The 20,345-nt window shown below is 37.8% G+C and overlaps 1 protein-coding gene across 2 annotated transcripts in view; it reads left to right on the top strand.

Moving 5' to 3' along the window:
- The window catches only part of MGAT4C (MGAT4 family member C), a 740,042-nt gene that overhangs the window by 394,944 nt on the left and 324,753 nt on the right, over nucleotides 1–20,345 (top strand). For both annotated transcript variants that reach the window (XM_070407598.1, XM_070407599.1), the window contains exon 3: nucleotides 1,648–1,708. The gene's annotated coding sequence lies outside the window, so the exon portion shown is untranslated. The remainder of the gene's footprint in view (nucleotides 1–1,647; nucleotides 1,709–20,345) is intronic.

The following is a 20,345-nucleotide window of genomic DNA, read 5'->3' as shown; positions in this document are numbered from 1 at the left end:
ATCCTAGTCAAGATCTATTTGTTGAATCAGTAAATAATTAACCAGAAAATTTGAACACTTTATTGTATAGTAAACAAATCATGACATATAGTGATTAAGGACTATTACATGACTCTATATTTATATGGTTTATATAAAGTGTTAAATACACATGTGATATTTGACATTTTAAATATTAAAACTAATTGTTCTGATTATATGTTGTAGTTTGTAATGCCTAGAAAATAAACTGACATTAATATTGTGATACACAAGTAGAGGTAAATATTTTGTTGAACATTTTAGTTCTCTATTTACTAAAACTTCAAAGAAATTACTGATGATGTTAAAGTGCATTGTATCTTAATGACTCAATATAAACAGAAACAGATATAGCAAAAATAACAATTTTAATACTTGCTAACTGAAGTTCTTATACATTTGAAACAATCCTATATAATAAAGAGCTAATATGCAAATGGTCATCAGACCCTCATGCCCTTGTGCCCTCATGCTTGGGCCAGGGGACCTGAGGCTGCGCCCCCTGCCCTGGCACCGGGGCCCGGGGTCCTGAGACCGCACCTCCCTCCTGATGCTGGGCTGGGGAACCTGAGACTGCATCATGGGGGTGGGGCCGGCCAGGTATGGGTCTTGCACAATTTTGAGGCACGCATGAGTGGGTGGGGACTTGACTCTGAGTCCTGTGGCACGCCCCAGACTCTGACAGGAGGGAAATTTTCATATACATTTTACTAATTTTCTTTCATCTCTGACACTTCTATTATAGAGAAAGGGAAAATAGCAATATTAAAATATTTCCCTAATTAATTCCCATTTTAAAAAATATATTTTATTGATTTTAGAGAGGAAGGGAGAGCAAGAGAAAAATAGAAACATCAATGATAAGAGAGGATCATTGATTGGCTGCCTCCTGCATGCCCCACACTGGGGATTGAGCCCACAACTTTGGTATGTGCCCTTGGCCGGAATCAAACATGGGACCTTTTAGTCTGCAGGCTGATGTTCTATCCACTGAGCCAAACCAGCTATGGCTAATTCCCTTTTAATGTGCACAAACTTTGTGCACTGGGCCACTAGTGTTTAATAATGCTTAAATGACTGTGGCTGTAAAGGGATCTATCCTATCTAATTAAACCTGTGCAATTTCAAAGAACTTAAATTTAGTAGCTATATTTATATTCCCCAAATTGTCATTGAAGATAGTATTGGTAATATTTTCAAAGTAGTTTGCTTACATTTATTTACACATTCAGAATACTATGAATAACCTCATATATAGTGCAGCAGTTAATTTAGCTAAATCTATCATATTGTACATTCTCAAAATTGTTTTTTTTTCTTTCCAAGAATCACCCTTACCTCTTCTAATTCTAGATGTCCAACCATTAACTCATGTTTATGGAAGCTAATCCCAGACCTACATTTCATTAACTGACCACAGCCATAGTTGAGTTTCTACAGTAATTAGTTGATTGAGCAGAAGTTTTGCAAACAGATGGGAGTAGGAGAAGGACCATATTTGCAAATCAGTACCCTTTAATGCATTTTTTTTTTTGTCTCCTTGACTAACTGGAAGTTTCTTTGCATGCATTCTTAGAGACAATGTCAAGAAAAACTAATATTTTTTGTCATTTTGGTTTAACACAGAGTTACCAAGAAAGCACAGTACTGATTTTGCAGGAGAAAGACTATCAACTGACCCTAAAACGTGAGTCCTGTTCTTTTGTGCTATTGAATTCTATTCTAACTGACTTAGTGGTATGACCTGCCCTTTATTGAGATATATAATGAAAGCCTTGGTGAAGTGTAATTGTGTACTATAAGAAATGCAGAAAGTGAGAACTGATATGTCTGTTTTGTCCAGTTTAAAATAAGTCTAATAATTTTTAGAAACTGAAATTTGAAGAAGATAGTACATTTGTGCTATTCATTGATACTTAATTAAAAACCTATCATTATATATAGTTTTGGCATTCTAATTTATTTATGGTTGACAAGATATGTAAATAAGATCCCTTATAAGTAAACATTTCCATGTTATCTTGTACATAATTCATTGTTAATCTTGTTCATAACCAATATTCCATATATTTAGGGTTTCAATTTTTCATTTTTTTTCATCAAGTGGAATGAGGTGTCTATTAAAGATAAAAGCTTAGTGCACCTTCATTCCTTGATCTGTCACAGATCTGTTTTTCAGTTACTAATTGTTGACATCTCTTCTCCCTGTTTGGCCTCTGATAAATTATCTTTGATAACCTGCTGTTTTTTGTTCTTGAACTTTGCCGTGGCTGCAACTTGGGGGTATCACAACTGTCAATTTTAAAAGTAAAAGATCAAGAGGCACAGAGCTTATGGAAGTTGCAGCAGACGTAAGGCTTGGTATGGACTGATGAATTTTCCACTGATGGATAATTTGTACTTTATCCTATTTCCTGTCACAATACCTGAAATAATAAGGGTTTTCTTTCCCCCCGGTGATGGATGGTGGGGGCTGTTTGCTGTGTGAGAATCCGCCAAGGCAGCATGCCATGTGGCTTTATCTTTGAAAGCGAGGGTGAAACAAGATTGCCTGGCTGCAGATAAGCGGCTGAGAAGGAATTCTATTCAGATGTACCCGTCAGTAGTCTATCTGGATGTTTTGTGATTCATACCTACTGTTCTGTGTGCAATGAAGCATTAAATGGTTTTCCTCTGGGAGAAGGTCATATTCAGGGATCCTCAGATCTATGCGGTGGGATGGCACATGCTTGAGCCATATAGCCTCTGGCTACTAAATTTATATTAAAAGACTAGTAACTTGAACATGTGTTAGATGATCTCTGTGAACATTTTAACAACAAAGGAATTGACAAAAACTTAATTATTAATATACAAATGTTTGTAAAAAAAAATTAATCAACCTTTCTGCTGTTAGCACAGTCATTAGTCTAATAATTAAGTAGTCATGGATATGTATTCTGATAATGACCTAGCTCTTGATGAATCTTGATAAATGCATTTTTATAGCTTTTTAACATATTTAAACAAAACATATTCACTTAAGTGCATTAATTAAACTGAAAACATGCAGAGCTTATTTTTCTAAAGAAAAAGCTTTAGGATATAAAGATTTTTCCTATTTGTAATATAGTTTTCTATTGTGGAAAGTTCACTTTATTACTGTATATAATTTGAAAAAATGGAACACCTTGGACAATGAGACATTGGTTCAAATTTGAAAAGATCATAAAAAGGATGAGATGCTTATTTTTCTTTAAAAATGTGCTGAGAGGCTTTAGTATAGATTCTTTTTGTTTTTTGTTTTTGGATTTCAGATATTTAGCAAATGCAAAAATACCTTCTTCATTAATTATGTCCGTGATGGGGTATGTAAACTATAACCTAATATATTCCCTTGGGTTTTAAGTGTGCTCTATTTTGTGTTATATTTAGGCAATATATGGCAAAGAGGTAGTTACATAAAAATAATCAGTGAAATATTTCTAAAGCTGTTTTAACATGAATGACAGCAGCCTTAACTGTGAATAAATTAATAATAAAGACTGATATGTTGCCCTAGCTGGTTTGGCTCAGTGGATAGAGCATCGACCTGTGGACTGAGGGGTCCCAAGTTTGATTCCAGTCAAGGGCACATGCCTGGGGTTATGGGCTTGATCCCCAGTAGGGGGAGTGCAGGAGGCAGCCAATCAATGATTCTCTCTCATCATTGATCTTTCTGTCTCTCTTTCCCTCTTTCTTTCTCTCTGAAATCAACAATATATATATATATATTTAAATAAAAAATAAAAGCTTTATTGGATTTAGGTTCTTTTAAAAAAACTGGTAAATTTTCTCTATTTTTAAAATTGTTCCTGGTATTCTGTATTTCACTGTGAAACAAACTTGATCATTTCATGAAGTAGCAAAGGGAAAACACTTCCAACTGGATTAAAATGATGATTTTAGGCTTTACTCATATGGTATGTCTTTTTTTATTTTTTTCTGTTTTGAAACTACTAATTATATATCATAAACCAGAATTTTCTTATTAATGAATTAAAGCATACATAGGGTAATTCCAAGAGAATCCATTAGATCACTTATGCATAATTTACAATATTTAAATAATACATTCTTCACATTTCCCCGTACTTAAATTAGACTATGATCTTCAAACCTTCAAATGTCTCCTAATAAACAGAAGTGTTAATAAATATATTTAATAATATTATTTTAGAGTTTTGAATGTCTAGTAAGCATTTTTTAAGAAAAAAACAAAACTAGTTCATAAAACTAAGAAAAAAAAAGTAGCATTATGCTACATGCAAAGTACACATAACTAGGCATATTTCTGCCTTCTTATCTACATTCTAGTCTTTTTTTCTATAGAGATTTTAGAAAGTCTAAACTTTGGATTTTTCATATCTTTATAAAAACCTATCTATACTTCATTATAAAGTATTGTCTTTCTTCTTTTAAAAATTTAATAAAATGACTAAATTTAGACTATTTTTAGAGTGATTCAAAGACACAACTATTTTGTTAGACATTTAAAGGATTTCACAAGTATTTTGTTGCTCAGATATAATAGTATTTTTAAACCGTTTTATTATGAATTTTCCTTTATTCTGTACATCAGTAAGTTCCCACCTTTCAAAATCCGCTTAATTAGCTAAAAATGTCACATCTTCAAAAAGGCTTTTCTAGCTATCTAATCTAGCCATTATCTCTACAGACTTTTTTGCCTCTTAGCTTTTACCATAATTTTAAGCATTTTATCTACATTTATATATATGCATATGAAGAGAGAGAATTATTTACCTGTTTAATTTTGTGTCACTTCTACAAAGCTTAAGCATAATATACTGTGCTTAGCAAAGTGCCTGAAAATAAAAAAATAAAAAAATGTGTCGAGTGAATGAAATCAGATAATGAATACCAAGTAATTCCTTAAATAAGATCATATAAAAATATATTGTATATTTATACTTAGTACCAAACATTACATAATCACCAACTTATTTAATGAAATAATTACAAATACACATTGTATATAGAGAAGTTATCAGGCTTCAAACTTCAGTAGTTTCTTCACTACACAGTGAAAACCTACTGAAACTTATTAGATATTAAGCGCCATGAAATATTTAACTAGTATTTCCTCAGTAATTAAATTTTTTCTGTAGATACCTTTTCAATAGTTTAAAGAAAAAATATGATTATTACAAACATCCATTTATTTTACAAGCATTTATTGAGGATTGATTATGTGTAAAACTGTGTACAAAAGTCTGTAGGGGATTTACTATTTTAAATTGTTTTAACTCTCACCTGATTAAATCAATATAGTAAGGAAATTCAATATCCACTTTAAAAATACAGCAGAGCTTTAACTATAAAGCAGAAGTTGAAAATGTTAATGTTATTCAGAAGAACACAAGTTTATTTCCAGATGTGAGAAGTAGCAATAGCATATGCTGGGAGTAATTTGACACTAAGCTCTTTTTTTATTTTAATTTTTATTGTATCCTTTCTCTTTTTTATTGTTTAAAGTTTTACAAATAGTAGTACATATGTCTCCCCCCGCCCCCATTGACCTCCTCCTGGCCTCTCCAACCCCCTGGCACATGCTCTTATCCCCCTAGTGTCTGTGTCCATTGATTATGCTTATATGCATGCATACAAGTCCTTTGGTTGATCTCTTACCCCCCTAACCCTCCCCTGCCTTCCCACTGAAGTTTCATAGCTACACAATGGAATACTACGCTGCTTTAAAAAAGAAGGAATTCTTACCATTTGCAACAGCATGTATGGATCTGGAGAGCATTATGCTAAGCAAAATAAGCCAGTCAGAGAAAGATAAATATCACATGATCTCACTTATTTGTGAAATATAATGAACATCATAAAATGATGAAAAAAATAGATACAGAGACAAAGCAGCATCAAACAGATCGACACTAAGCTTTGAAGGAAGCTGAAAGAGTTTTTAGCACAGAGAATGGCATAAGAAAAGGCACAGAAGTTGTTTAGTAAGAATTAGTAGCTTACAGCAAAGGAAACCATCAATAAAACAACAAGAAAGTCCACTGCATGGGAGAACATATTTGCAAATGTTATCACCGATAAGGGTTTAATCTCCAACATTTACAGGGAGCTCATACAACTTAACAAAAGGAAGATAAACAACCCAATCAAAAAATGGGCAACTGTCCTAAATAGATACTTTTCGAAAGAAGACAGAAGAAAGGCCAAAAGACATATGAAAACATGTTCAAAGCCACTAATCATCTGAGAGATGCAAATTAAAATGACAATGTGGTACCATCAAGCCTCAGAGGGAAGACAGGGGCTAATGGGGGTAAGGGGGAGATATCAACCAAAGGACTTATATGCAAGCATATAAGCCTAACCAATGGACACAGACAACAGGGGGGTGGAGGCGATGGGAGGTAATGTGGGTATAAGGACACATATGTAATAAGTTAATCAATAAAAAATTTTAAAAACAGAATTAGTAGCTTATTTAAAGAAGTGCATTAACTAAATGTAGGAATATATATTATGTAGGCAGCTGCTGAAGATAGAAGTTATTTTTTATAGTACATTAGGATAATACTTCACAAGATTTAACCCTGGTTAAAGGATTGGGATTCTGTTGGCATGTAGCATCACCCCCTGTATGTATGCAATCTTCTTGTTTTAGAAGCATAAAAAATAAGAATGTGATTATTTTAAATAATAGTCCAAAAAATCTAGTATATGGTACTATAGGATTCTCCTTTTGTATGTGCTATATACACGCATACATACTTATAATACATGCACTCCCAAAACGTGAATGTGCATAAATGTATGAGCATCACTTAATCTGGCTTTATTTTTACAAAACAGCTTAGAGGAGAATCAAAGTGAATTTTTATAGAAACCATTCATGACTTTGAGAATCCACCATCATTTTTTGTTGTAAAAATTGTAATAATTTATAATAAAACATATAACTTAGTATTTCCTTCTATTTGGGGAAAAAATAAATATGTTTCCATTTTTAGTACACTACTGTGAATAAAATATTCTCAAGAGTGTATATGAGAGCCTTCCCAGTGTTGTTCTGTGGTTGAGCATCGACTTATGAACCAGGAGGTCACGGTTTGATTCCAGGTCAGGGCACATTCCCTAGGTTGCAGGCTTGAACCACAATAGGGGGTGTGCAGGAAGCAGTGGATCAATGATTCTCATCATTGATGTTTCTAACTCTCTCTCCTCCTTCCTTCTTCTCTGAAATACATAAAATATATATTTTTTAAAAAGGAGTATATGAGAGAGTATTTACTTATGTAATAGAAAAGTTAGAAGTAAATAGTCTGAGTAAATACTATTCATAGTAAAATAAATACCAATTTTGTGGGAAAAATAGACACAACTCTTTAGCTCACATACCTATTCTAGCATGTGTACTCCCAATGTGATTATGCTTACCTTGAGTAGCTTTGAGTATGACTCCTGGACCCTTTAATAATTTTAAAAGTACATGCCAATATCTTCATCATGTTAATTATTTTAATGGAGCTAGCTAAGGGTTAATTAATTGTGAATACATAGACAAAAAAATGCCAAGAACAATTTCTTGGTGGAAAGCCATTAAGTTGAAATGTCATTTTTAGCAGTGCATTAGAATGTGACAATTAAGGTACAGCTAAGCCCTTTAAAAATATGATCTCTTAGTCATTTTGTTTTCTAACAAAAAGACAAAGCACTTAGTACGTGAGTATAAATATGTTTTTATCTTTCTGAAAACCAAGACATTTTAAAAAATTATATTTGTTGCCATTCCTTTTGTTGACTGTATTTTCCATGATGACATATTTAAATCACTGAGAGATGCTCACTGGAATGAAAGGACACATCAGTTTGTTAAAAAGCTTTGTCAAAACTCTAACCTTAGTATTTTAATGAAATGTCAAGAATCAGTTTGTGCTTTCAGTGTTTCTAACACAGTTCTGTATCTTAAGATCAATAAAAGACAGTTTCTTCTTTTGGCATTTGCTTGTCATGTATCCATCATGAATTGAATACTTTTATGCTTCTAGCACCTACAGTGCATCTATTACAAATGTTATCCTTTACCTAAATAAACCAAAAAGCCAATGTACTATTTGGTGGGTCAAGTAGTAAATTCATGCCTTTAAGTCTAGTTTACATATCTATTGTCAATATGTAGTGTTCTGATTCAGGGAAGACATAGTTAACTCAATAATGTTAAGAATCAGTGACTTTTCCTTTTGAGGAACTATCCTTACAATTCTCCTGCCTCCTGCCTTTCATTCTGAGCTCTAAATATCGTGAAGAAAGGAGGCTTGACTTGGAGTGGTAAATACACAATACCATACACAGATGATATATTGTATAATTGTATACATGGAACCTATGTAATTTTATTAACCAGTATCACTCCAATAAATTCAATACAAAATAAAAATAAGAAATAAATAAATAAATAAATAAAATGCTGGATGGACTATTGGAGTAATCCTTCCAGAATTACACATGCATTGCTGTTCTATTAGCTGGAGCAGTCTCTCTCCATTCCCTGTTATTGTTGTATTACTTAGTTTTAATTTTTTTTTAATGACTCCACTTACAAGTTCTATTTTCTGGGAGACTTGTCCCTGAACTACTGAGCCATGGCTCAACTTCCTCCTGGTTGTACCCACAGCACCTGGAGATTTTTTTCTGCTGGAACACATTTCAGACTCTACACAATGCCCATTTAGATGTCTCTTTTCCTAAAAGATGACATGTTCAACTGGGAGCATAGCAACTGCTACATAGTAGATACTTACAACCCACTATTAAAGATAAACATATTTTACACATCTTGGGTCTCATTGTAGAAATTTTGACCCGTGTCATTCTTTTTTGTGCTGATAAAGATGATAGTATTGTATAAATACAATGAGCATCTAGGTCACATTTCAGGCAAAGATGGTAAACAGAACACTTACCTCTGCCTTCCACCACTGTACAGTCAAACACTACAAAAACGACACTAAAGAGGTTGTCTGTTTTTAAACACACACCTTTAAGTTAGGGGAGAATGAGAGTTGAGAACAAAGCAACAATATTTTGCAAGCTGGGGGGGTCTCTGAACTACATAAAGGTAAATAACATACACGGGAGAAAAATCAGCTCTAAGCCATCAGTGGGGAAAGGTAAGTAATGATATAAGTGACATCACGCTGCAGAATTCTCCAAATTTATTTGCAGCACCAGATACCTCTGGTTCTGGGGATAAATGATTGGATAGCGTGGAGGCAAAAATAGACATTGGTTAAAAATGAAGGCTAATAGTTCTCCGAACATTTTGTGTTTTGAAAATAGAATCCAGTTTTTTGTGGAAATATCTTTACATATACCTAAGCATATTATGTCAGTGTTTTATTTTGTTTTCTTTTTAATTCTTATTTCTTTTTTTATACCATTTTCTCCAATTTTTGTTTTCATATTCTTAAAATCCACCAAACTCAAGAGGCTTCAATCAGGATTAGGTTTACTCAGATTTAAGAAAAGATACACATCAGGGAACATTAAGCAGGGTTAGGACTAAGGTGGATCAATTGAGGCACTCCAATTAATTCAGTAACACAAGTAAATTATATTTGAGTACAATATCTTTTTAAATATATTTTTATTGATTTCAGAGAGGAAAGGAGACAGGGAGAGAGACAGAAACATCAATGATGAGAGAGAATCATTAATTAGCTGCCTTCTGCACACCCCACTGGGGATTGAGCCCACAGGGCATGTGTCCTGACCTGGAATCAAACTGTGATTGCCTGGTTCATAGGTTGACACTCAACCACTGAGTCCCACCTGTCAGGCCAGTGCAATATTTAAAAATAAAATAAAAATCAATGCATAAGTAAAATGAATAAAATAATAATTGTTAAAATAAAGACAACATTATTTTGCCTCAGCACTGATATGGCTCAGCATAGAACTGGAATATAGTTTGGGAGAGTAAATGAGAAAAGTTCCCAAGAAGGAAAACAAAAATATAAAGAGATGAAAAATAGAAAAGAAAGGCAAATTGGTAGATTCATCCAGGAGTTTCACTATTTGAATTATGGAATTTCAAAAACTAGAACTAAAATGGATGGGGAAATTACCAATAAAATAATTCAATAGTTTTTAATAACTGCAAAAGATATATTGCAGATTGCAAATCTACTAAGTACTCGTTATGATAAATGAAAACAAAAATGAGGTTTGTCATTGTAAATTTTCAGATATTGATGTTTCTGCAAGCTTTCAGGGATAAGAGCACTTGTTTTCTAACAAATTCAGATGTTTTCACAGGCCAAAATTTTTAAGGGCAAATATATCTACGGAAATTGTGATGGTAAATATTTCTTTAAGGAAATAACAGAACAAAATGATGAATAAGATCTAGGAAAGACCTAGATCATTAAATATCAAGATGGTATATGTTTCCAAAGGTTACAATGTGTTGGGTTAAATATTTTAACAAAGCATTATTACACAAAAACTTTTGAGAAAAAATTACTTCCACTCTAGACTTCTACATATAGAGACAGTTCTTTAGAAAGTATCAATCAGCCTTAACCGGTTTGGCTCAGTGGATAGAGCGTCAGCCCATAGACTTAAAGGTCCCAGGTTCTATTCTGGTCAAGGACATGTACCTTGGTTGTGGGCACATCCCAATAAGGGCGTGTGCAGGAGGCAGCTGATCGATGTTTCTCTCTTCGATGTTTTTAACTCTCTATCCCTCTCCCTTCCTCTCTATAAAAAATCAATAAAATATATATTTTTTTAAAAAGAAAGTATCAGTCAAATGTAAGCATAGATTAAATACCACTTTGAATATTCAAGGTATTAAAGCATTATTTTTCAGTATCCTTTCTTGAGAAACATACTAAAGTATGTTATCCACCAAAACAAAGATAAATATAAAAAATATAAACACATACACAAATAAAATGAGAGGTTTAAATAATGAGAGGCAACAGACATCCCCAGGATAACAGCTGTGTGCTAGATAGAGAGCAGGCCAACTGTAAGCGTCAGAAAACTCTGTTAGAACTTTCTTCAGAAAGAGGAAATTGATAAAATACCCACTGTGTCTGACCAGTTTACGAGAAGATTGAGGCAGCTAGTAAAAACATGGGATTGCTAAATAATAACAACAAAATAACAGCAGGACAAGTTTAAGCAAAGTGACTACCAGAAAAAAAACAAGAGTTATTTAAATAAGAAAATGAATTACCATTGACTAGTTAAGTGTGATGTAAATGTTATTTGCATGGTCAAAATTTGGATTTGTATTTCATTTATATCACAATAAAAATAGGAGGAAAGTGTTATAGGAAGGTTGTGCATGGATACTTATGGAGGAGGAAGAAGAGTGTTAAACTCTCTACTGTCCTAGTAAAGAATATAATCAGGAAAATCAATATATGGTGCTTAAAATTTAAAATAAAATAAAACAAGAAGTAGCACTTGTACGGAAAGCAGTTGTACAAGTTGAAAGTGTTTCCGGGACTAGGGAACAGAAAATGAGGAAAGAGAGGGTGACTGCAGTTTTTATAAGTAAAAAGAAATGTAAAAACTCATTCAAAGTCAATGCTCAAGAAATGATTCTGATTACTGCTGTAATATCCACTAACAGAGAGAAACATCAAAGTGAGAGGAACACTTTGATTGGTTGCCTCCTGCATGAGGCCTGACCTGGGCCGGGGCCAGGGAGGAAGCTGCAACCTAGGTACATGCACTGGGGGCATGTCCCTCAATCTAGCCTGCACCCTCTCCAATCTGGGATCCTTCCCACAATGCAGGACTGCTGGCTCCTAACCGCTCCCCTGCCTGCCTGCCTGATTGCCTCTAACCACTTCTGCCTGCCAGCCTTGTCACCCCTAACAGCTCCCGTGCCGGCCCAATTGCCCCCAAATGCCCTCCCCTGCCAGCCTGGTCACCCCATCTTGTGATGACATGGGGCGGCCATCTTGTGGTGGGCATCTTGTGATGATGTGAGGGTGTGATGGTCACCTAGGCTTTATTAGTATAGATGTGCATACACACATATTTTCTCCCAAGTTGCAGAGAAATGATAGAAACACTGTTATGCTATAAATCTGTACCTAGAAATTTCTCAGTAAATCTCCAGAAATATCTTCAGAGAAAGCCAAGACCTTTTAGGACTTCCCTAATGAATAAGGCTTCAAATTCAACTTTATTTTTGTGAATCTTGGCATTTAGTACTAATGTCAAATGAATTCTTTGACATGGTGAGCATGAGTGTCTTATGGGATTTTAAAAGCTGTCCTTTTTACTTAAGTTCCAAAAAATCTGTATGAGTCTGCAGCACATATATAAGACAGTTTCCAGAAATATCTCTCTATTATACAGGTTGCCTTAATTAAATAAATGGTGATATCAGAAATATTATTCAAACAAACAATAGCTCCAAACATAGTCCACAACTCCCATCTGCAGAACCTCCCCACAGATGTTAAAATCCTGAGAAAATTTTATTTCCTCAGTTCTCCCTACTTCCCTACCTCAGCACCTTGCCCTAAATCAATAGATAATTCAGTGAAAATATATTTATTCCAACAAGCCAGACAGAGCAAGTAGCAAAAGGAAAACTTGCATTTTCTCACCCTTTAATTAATATTAATTAAGTACATGTAATAGTGACAACATTTTGTGGGCAGTTTCCAGTATGGAACACCGCAGGACCTTAAGGTGATGGTAAAATATTATGTCCTTTTATTATAGTAAAGTTATGATGAAAAGAATGTTCTCCAGTCTCTTTGCATTAGTAGTTGCATATTTATATATTAGTTTACTTACATAACTGATTATAATCATTATAATAGTACTAGGGCCCCAGTGCACAAATTTGTGCACTTTTAAAAGAACTGTGGACTGCGAGGCTGTGGTGGACACAGGGGTAGGTCTTGACCCATCATCTGTGCCCCTGCCCAGCCCCTCCCGCTGCGGCCCCCAGTCCCTTATCTGCCACCAGCCCCACTCCCACTACTGCCGCTCTCACGTGATGATGGCGCCAGCCCTGCTCACATGATTTGGGCTGGCAACAGCAATGGGTGTGAGCGGGGCCAGCATCCTCACTGGGTGAGAGAAGTGGCTGCTGTCCCACTTGCCCCTCAGGAGCAGGGGGAGATGGAGAAGCCCTCAGGCTTGAGCGGGGCTGGCTGGCAGCAGGTGTGGCTACTGGCAGCAGTTGTGGGTGCCTGGTGGGACCATGGCACATGGGAGCAAAGAATTTTCAGTAACCACCAGAGGCTCACCTTGATGATAGCTATCAGTGCCCTGCTTGGTCTGGCACCCCCGTTCGACTGCTCCACCATCCCACTGCTGATGCCTGCCATGTTCCATGCTCTGCAGCCTGCTGCTGACACCTGCCATGTTCTGTGCGCAACCCCTGGTGGTAAGTGAACGTCATAGAGACTGGTTGTTCGATTGTTCGGCTGTTCCACCATTCAGTCTATTTGCATATTAGGGTTTTATATTTATACTAGAGGCCCGGTGCACAAAAATTTGTGCACTGGGGGGGAGGTAGGGAGGGCGGGCCCCCCAGCCTGGCCTGTGCCCTCTCACAGTCTGGGACCCCTCGGGAGATAACAACCTGCTGGCATAGGCCTGCTCCCAGGTGGCAGAGAGCAGGCCCAATCCCTAGGTGCAGCCCCTGGTCGGACTCAGAGCAGGGCCGATTGGGGATTTGGGGCGCCGCCCCGTCATGCACAGAGCAAGGCAGATTGGGAGGTTGCGATGCCACCCTCAGTCACGCTCAGGGTGGGGCCGATTGGGGGGTTGGGGCACCACCCCCTATCACACTCAAGGCAGGGTCGATGGGGAGGTTGCAGCGCCACCCCCTGTCACGCACAGAGCAGGGCCAATCAGGGGGTTGGGGCGCTGCCCCCTGTCACTCACAGAGCAGGGCCCAACAGGGGGTTGAGGAGCTCCCCGCTGTCACTCACAGAGTAGGGCAATAGGGGAGTTGGGGCACCGCCCCCTGTCACACACAGAGCAGGGCGGATTAGGAGGTTGGGGCGCTGCACCCTGTCACACTCAGGGCAGGGCCAATGGGGAGGTTATGGCTCTACCCTGTCACACACAGAGCAGGGCCCGTGGTGGGGGTGGGGGGTGGCTTGGGGCGCCGCACCCTGTCACACACAGAGCAGGGCCGATCAGGGGGTTGTTGCGCTGCACCCTGTCAAACACAGAGCCGCAGGGCAATCAGGGGATTGGGGAGCTCCCCCCTATCAGGCACAGAGCAGCGCTGATCAGGCGGTTTGGGCGCCGTCCCCTGTCACACACAGAGCCGCAGGGCGATCAGGGGGTTTGGGCGCTGCCCCCTGTCACGCTGCTCCAGGGGCCAGGAGGCCTCACTGCTCCACTAATCCCGGTGCTGGGAGGCCTCACGGCTCCGCTTGACACCGGGACAGTGAGGCCTCACTGCTCCGCTGATCCCAGTGCCAGTAGACATCGAGGCTCCACTGATCCCGGTGCCGGGAGGCATATTACCCTTTTACTATATAGGATAGAGGCCTGGTGCACGGGTGGGGGCCTGCTGGTTTGCCGTGAAGGGTGTCCTGGATCAGAGTGGGGGTCCCGCTTGGGTGCCTGGCCAGCCTGGATGAGGGGATGATGGCTGTTTGCAGCTGGTCACACCCCCTTCAGGGTGGGGGTCCCCACTAGGGTGCCTGGCCAGTCTGGGTGAGGGGCTGAGGGCTGTTTTCAGGCTGGCGGGTGACTGAAGCTCCTAACCTCTCCTTTTTTTCTTTTTTTTTTAATGCTGGGATTTATTTACCTCCTATGGCTGTCACTGGAGCTGAGAGCTGGCTTTAGCTCTGAGGCTCGGCTTCAGCTCTGAGACCTCGGCTGCTGAAAGCAGGTTTCTGGGGTTGTTTACCTTCTGTATTTGAAACTTTGTTTCGACTCCAGCTCTGAGATCCAGACTGGCTGAAAGCAGGTTTCTGGGGATTGTTTAGCTTCTATATTTGCTAAACTTCTTGAACTGCAGCTCAGAGGCCACCAGCAGCAGGCGGGGAACCTTGGCTTCCTCTGTCACTGGAGCAAGCAAGCCTCCTGTTCGCTTCAGCTGCCTGGCTGCCGGCTGCCATCATGGTTGGCAGTTAATTTGCATATCGCCCTGATTAGCCAATGGGAATCATGTCGGAGGTACGGTTCATTACCATGTACTCTTTTATTAGATAGGATAGATGGTCCTAGTTACTCTAGGGAAAATTTAAGAATGGGAGTCTGAACACCATGTTCTGGTACTTGAGACAGTCACAGAAGAAGATTCCTGACATCAAAATGCAGCTTGTCTAAATCCTCCTCCTTTTTTATATTTCATTTTTCAATTTTTAAAATTGGACTAATTGGAGTGACATTGGTTAATAAAATTATACAGGTTTCAGGGGTACAATTCTATACTATATCATCTGCATATTATATTGTGTGTTCACTACCCAAGTCAAATTTCCTTCCATCATCTTTCTTTTTTTTCTTTTCTTTTTTTTTTAATTTTCACCCCAGGATATTTTTCCATTGATTTTTAGAGAGACTGGAAGAGAGATAGAAAGACAGAGAAAAACATCAAAGTGAGAGAAATACATCTATTGGTTGCCTCCTGCATGCTCCCTGGCCAAGGTCTGGGCAATGGAGGAGCCTCCAACCAAGGTCTGTGTCCTTGACTAGAATCAAAACTGGGACCCTTAGGTCTACAGTCCAATGCTCTATCCACTGAGCCAAACCTGCTAGGGATCCTTCCATCATCTTTTACCCCCCATTTACTGTGCCCTCTCCAGCTTCCCCCAACCCTCCTTTGCCTCTGGTAATCACTATACTGTTGTCTGTCCATTAGGTTTTTGTGGGTTTTTTTTTCACTTAATACCTTTACCTTTGCAACCAGACCCTCATTCCCCCTCCCCTCTGAGAGCTGTCAGTCTGTTCTCTGTATCGATGAGTCATTTTATTTTGTTCATTAGATTCCACATAAAAGTGAGATCAAATGGCATGTCTCTTTCTCTGAAATCACTCTCCTTAACTGCCTTTCTACCTTATTGGTGTTGCTCTTGTTTTAGGGGGAGTGATGTAAGGGCCTTTTAGAGTGACATTTTTTAGTTAAAATATTTTTTTCTTTAATTGTTAATTGCTTTTACTCATCATTGTTCATAGTCTGTTGAGTATTTTTTGTTTGGACAAGAAAAACTGGTACAATATTTGCACACTACCAGAGGTGAGAAAGGTCAAGTGATTTTTGTTTTGTTTTGATTTTTTTAAATGATTAGATGTGTTGTTGGTTCTACAAACAATTTTGCTTCAGTGACATAAAATATTATACATGTATATTTACAAATTAAAAGTTTCTTACTCTTTAGTATTTTATATACATTTTCTGTAATACAAATTTTATCAATTTGTTACCAAAAACCTAATGGACTTAAGGCTTTATGATGCTTATTTTCACCTGAGTGGCTGGATAGGAAATAAAACTAATATTTATTGGCTACTTACTACAAAAAAGATTAGAATTAATCATTTGAAAACATATGAAAAGAAAATATGATTATTCTTTTTTTATTTTATTGATTTGAGAGAGAAAAAAAAACATCAATTTGTTGTTTCACTTATTTATGTATGCATTGGTTGATTCTTGTATGTGTCTGATAGGGGACTGAACTCCCAACTTGGGGATGATGCTCTAACCAACTGAGTTACCTGGCCAGGGCTGATGCTCATTTTTATAAATAATAAGCAGATTCATATCATTAACATAATTTACTCAAAAACACAACCAGTTACCAAAGTCCAGATGCTCTTTCTAACTTCAAAGCTCATGCAATGCTCATTCCAACATTCTGACATTAAGAATGAAATTCTGGCCCCAAACCAGTTTTAAGTGCAATAGAAAAAAATAAACCCTTGCTGCTGGGTAAAGAAACCGTATAGCCTCAGAGGCCAACCCCAAAACACTGCCACCCAGAGGCTGAGCCACAAACTGACTCTTAGGTGAACACAAACTAAGGCAGTCTGGATCACAAATACGGCCTGCTTTAAAATCAGGACTGTGATTTACAACACGGAGGAACAGTGTATTGTAGGGAAATTCAACACTCTCCTGAATACCTGACAGGACTAAGGTGAGCCAGGCTGAAGAGTAGAAGAACCGAAAGACCTTTACTACTGCAATTTTTTTTTTTTCTTTTTTCGCCTTTTAACTAAGAAACCAATTTTTTTTCTTTTTCTTCTTTTTCCATCACCTGGTTTTACCCTTTTAATTACTACATTTTTATTTTTAACCAGAATTATTACTGCTACCATTTTACCATTTTTTAAAGCGCCATTTTTTTTTATTTTTTTATTTTTTTATTTTGGGAGTAGTGTTCTCCATTCTATTTTCATGGTTCCTTTAGCAACAATTTTCCCTACCTCAATTTTACCTCTATGCTAAAACCCCCTTCCTCACTTTTCCCCTTATGGTGTCCTGTTTCTTTTACCCTATTCCTGCTTTAGATTTTCCCTATTCTGTCTTTTTACCCCCTGTCAAATTTCACCCTACTTATATATCCTATTTCCAATCCACCACTCTAAATCCTTATACACCTATACCTTATCCTTCCTCACTATCCAAATATTTTTTTCTCTTATCTTTCTATTGTTTTCTTGCTGTTTGCTTGATTGTTGAATATATGGGTTTTTTTTTGTTTGTCTGTGGTTTATTTATTTTTTTTTTTGCTTGTTTGTTTTGTGTTTTGTTTTTCTTTTTTAGGACTGGTTGTGAGGTTGTTTTTCTTTTTCTTTTTCTTTTTTTCTGCTGGTTTTTCCCCTCCCTCCCCACCCCCACCCCCTGGATATTTTTGTGCTTCTGTTTTCCCTTGCATCTCTGGATATCATTGGTTGTTTGTAGTTTGCATTCATCTCCAGGGATCTGTTGCTGGAATTTGTTGGGATTAGTGGCAGTTCTATCGGAGTTTTCTCCTCATACAAATAGTCTCTCCCCCTCTTCTACTTCATTCTCTCTTTTCGCTCTTTTTTTTTTCTTTTTCTTTTTTTCCCAATTTCATTTTTGCTCTTCTTTTTTGTTTTTTTTTCTTATTTTTCTTTTCTTTTCCTTTTTCTCTTTTATCTTTTTCTCTTCTTTCCTCCTTATCCCCTAATTCTCTTAATTCAAGTGGTCAACATTATTTGGGGTTATCAATATCGTGAATATATTTGTGTTCAGTGCCTGGTACGTTGCCCCTTGTTGTGTTGTATTTTGTGCCTTTAAATCAACGCAGCAGATCCAAGCAACAGCAGCCTCCTGATCACCACACCCTCTTTCTGAGGAACAGAAGCTGTACGTGAAGCCTACTCCCACCAGCCAGAAGAGCCAACACAGCTGTGAACAGCACCCACCTGAGGATCTGCTGCGAACTAAGGAGCAGCTGCTACCGCAACCACCCAAGGAGCAACCGCAGCCCAAGGAGCCACTGCCACCCAGGGAGCAGCCACTGAACGACTCAACATCTAGATATGTCAGTGAGATCAAACATGGGTAGGCAAAGAAACCCCCAAAGGAAAGAAAAGGAGGACTCACCAGAAAAGCAGCTAAGTGAGACAGAGGCATGCAACATGACAGAAAAAGAATTCAGAATAAGGGTCCTAGCGTGCATAAACCAGATGGAGGAAAAAATCAACAAAATCAACAACATATGCAAGAAGCAAGATGAAACAGATGAAAAAATAAACTACTTATGCAAGAAGCAAGAAGAAACAGATGAAAAAATCAATAACATATGCAAGACCCAAGAAGAAATGAAGAGCGATATAGCTGCAATAAAAAACACCATTGAGCCGAAACCGGTTTGGATCAGTGGATAGAGCGTCGGCCTGCGGACTGAAAGGTCCCAGGTTCGATTCCGGTCAAGGGCATGTACCTGGGTTGCGGGCACATCCCCAGTGGGAGATGTGCAGGAGGCAGCTGATCGATGTTTCTCTCTCATCGATGTTTCTAACTCTCTATCTCTCTCCCTTCCTCTCTGTAAAAAAAAATCAATAAAATATATTAAAAAAAAACAAAAAAACACCATTGAATACATCAACAGTAGACTAGGAGAAGCGGAGGACCGAATTAGTGAATTAGAAGACAAGGAAGCAAAACACTCCCAAACTGTACTGCAACTGGAGAAAAAAATTAAAAGACAGGAGGAGAGCCTAAGGGAGCTTTGGGACAACATGAAACGAAACAATATATGAATAATAGGGGTGCCAGAACGACAGAAAGAGGAACAAGGGTTAGAAAACCTACTCGAAGAAATAATATCAGAAAACTTCCCTGAGGTGGGGAAGAAAAAAGTCACACAAGCACAGAGAGTCCCAAACAAGATGAACCAGAAAAGACCCACACCAAGACACATCATAATTACCATGGCAAATGTTCAGGACAAAGAGAGAATCTTACAGGCTGCAAGAGAGAGACGGAAAGTTACATAAAAAGGATCTCCCATTAGATTATCAAATGATTTCTCAACAGAAACACATCAGTCCAGAAAAGAATGGACGGATATTTACAAAGAGATGCAAAGCAAAGGACTGAATCCAAGAATACTCTATCCAGCAAGGCTATCATTCAAATTTGAAGGGGAAATAAGAAGTTTCATAGACAAAAAAAGGCTAAGGGAGTTTATCACCACCAAGCCAGCAATGCAAGAAGTGCTAAAGGGACTGGTGTAAAAAGAAACAAAAAGCTCAGAAAGAAAACAGCCACACAAAAAAAGAAATGGCTACAAACAAGTACCTTTCAATAATAACTTTAAATGTAAATGGACTAAATGCTCCAACCAAAAGACATCGAGTGGCTGAATGGATAAAAAAAACATGACCCATACATCTGCTGTCTACAAGAGACCCACCTCATTAGAAGGGACTCACACAGACTGAAAGTGAAGGGATGGAAAAATATCTTTCACGCAAATGGAAAGGAAAAGAAAGCTGGGGTAGCAATACTTATATCGGACAAAATAGACCTCAAAGTGAAGGCCATAACCAGAGATAAGGAAGGCCACTTCATAATACTAAAGGGATCAATACAACAAGAAGATATAACCCTGGTAAACATATATGCACCCAATGCAGGAGCACCCAAATACATAAAAAAAACTCCTGGAAGATATCAAAGGAGAGATCGACAACAATACAATCATAGTAGGGGACTTTAATACACCACTGACATCACTGGATAAGTCCTCTAGACAAACAATGAGCAAAGAAATAGCAATCCTAAAAGACTCACTAGATCAGATGGACTTAATAGACATCTTCAGAACACTTCA

This window comes from Myotis yumanensis, unplaced genomic scaffold (assembly GCF_028538775.1).
Source record: "Myotis yumanensis isolate MYYU_CA2020_CCGP unplaced genomic scaffold, mMyoYum1.0.hap1 SCAF_3, whole genome shotgun sequence".
In the NCBI taxonomy this organism is placed as follows: Eukaryota; Metazoa; Chordata; class Mammalia; order Chiroptera; family Vespertilionidae; genus Myotis; species Myotis yumanensis.
This window is presented reverse-complemented; position numbering and strand designations above follow the sequence as displayed.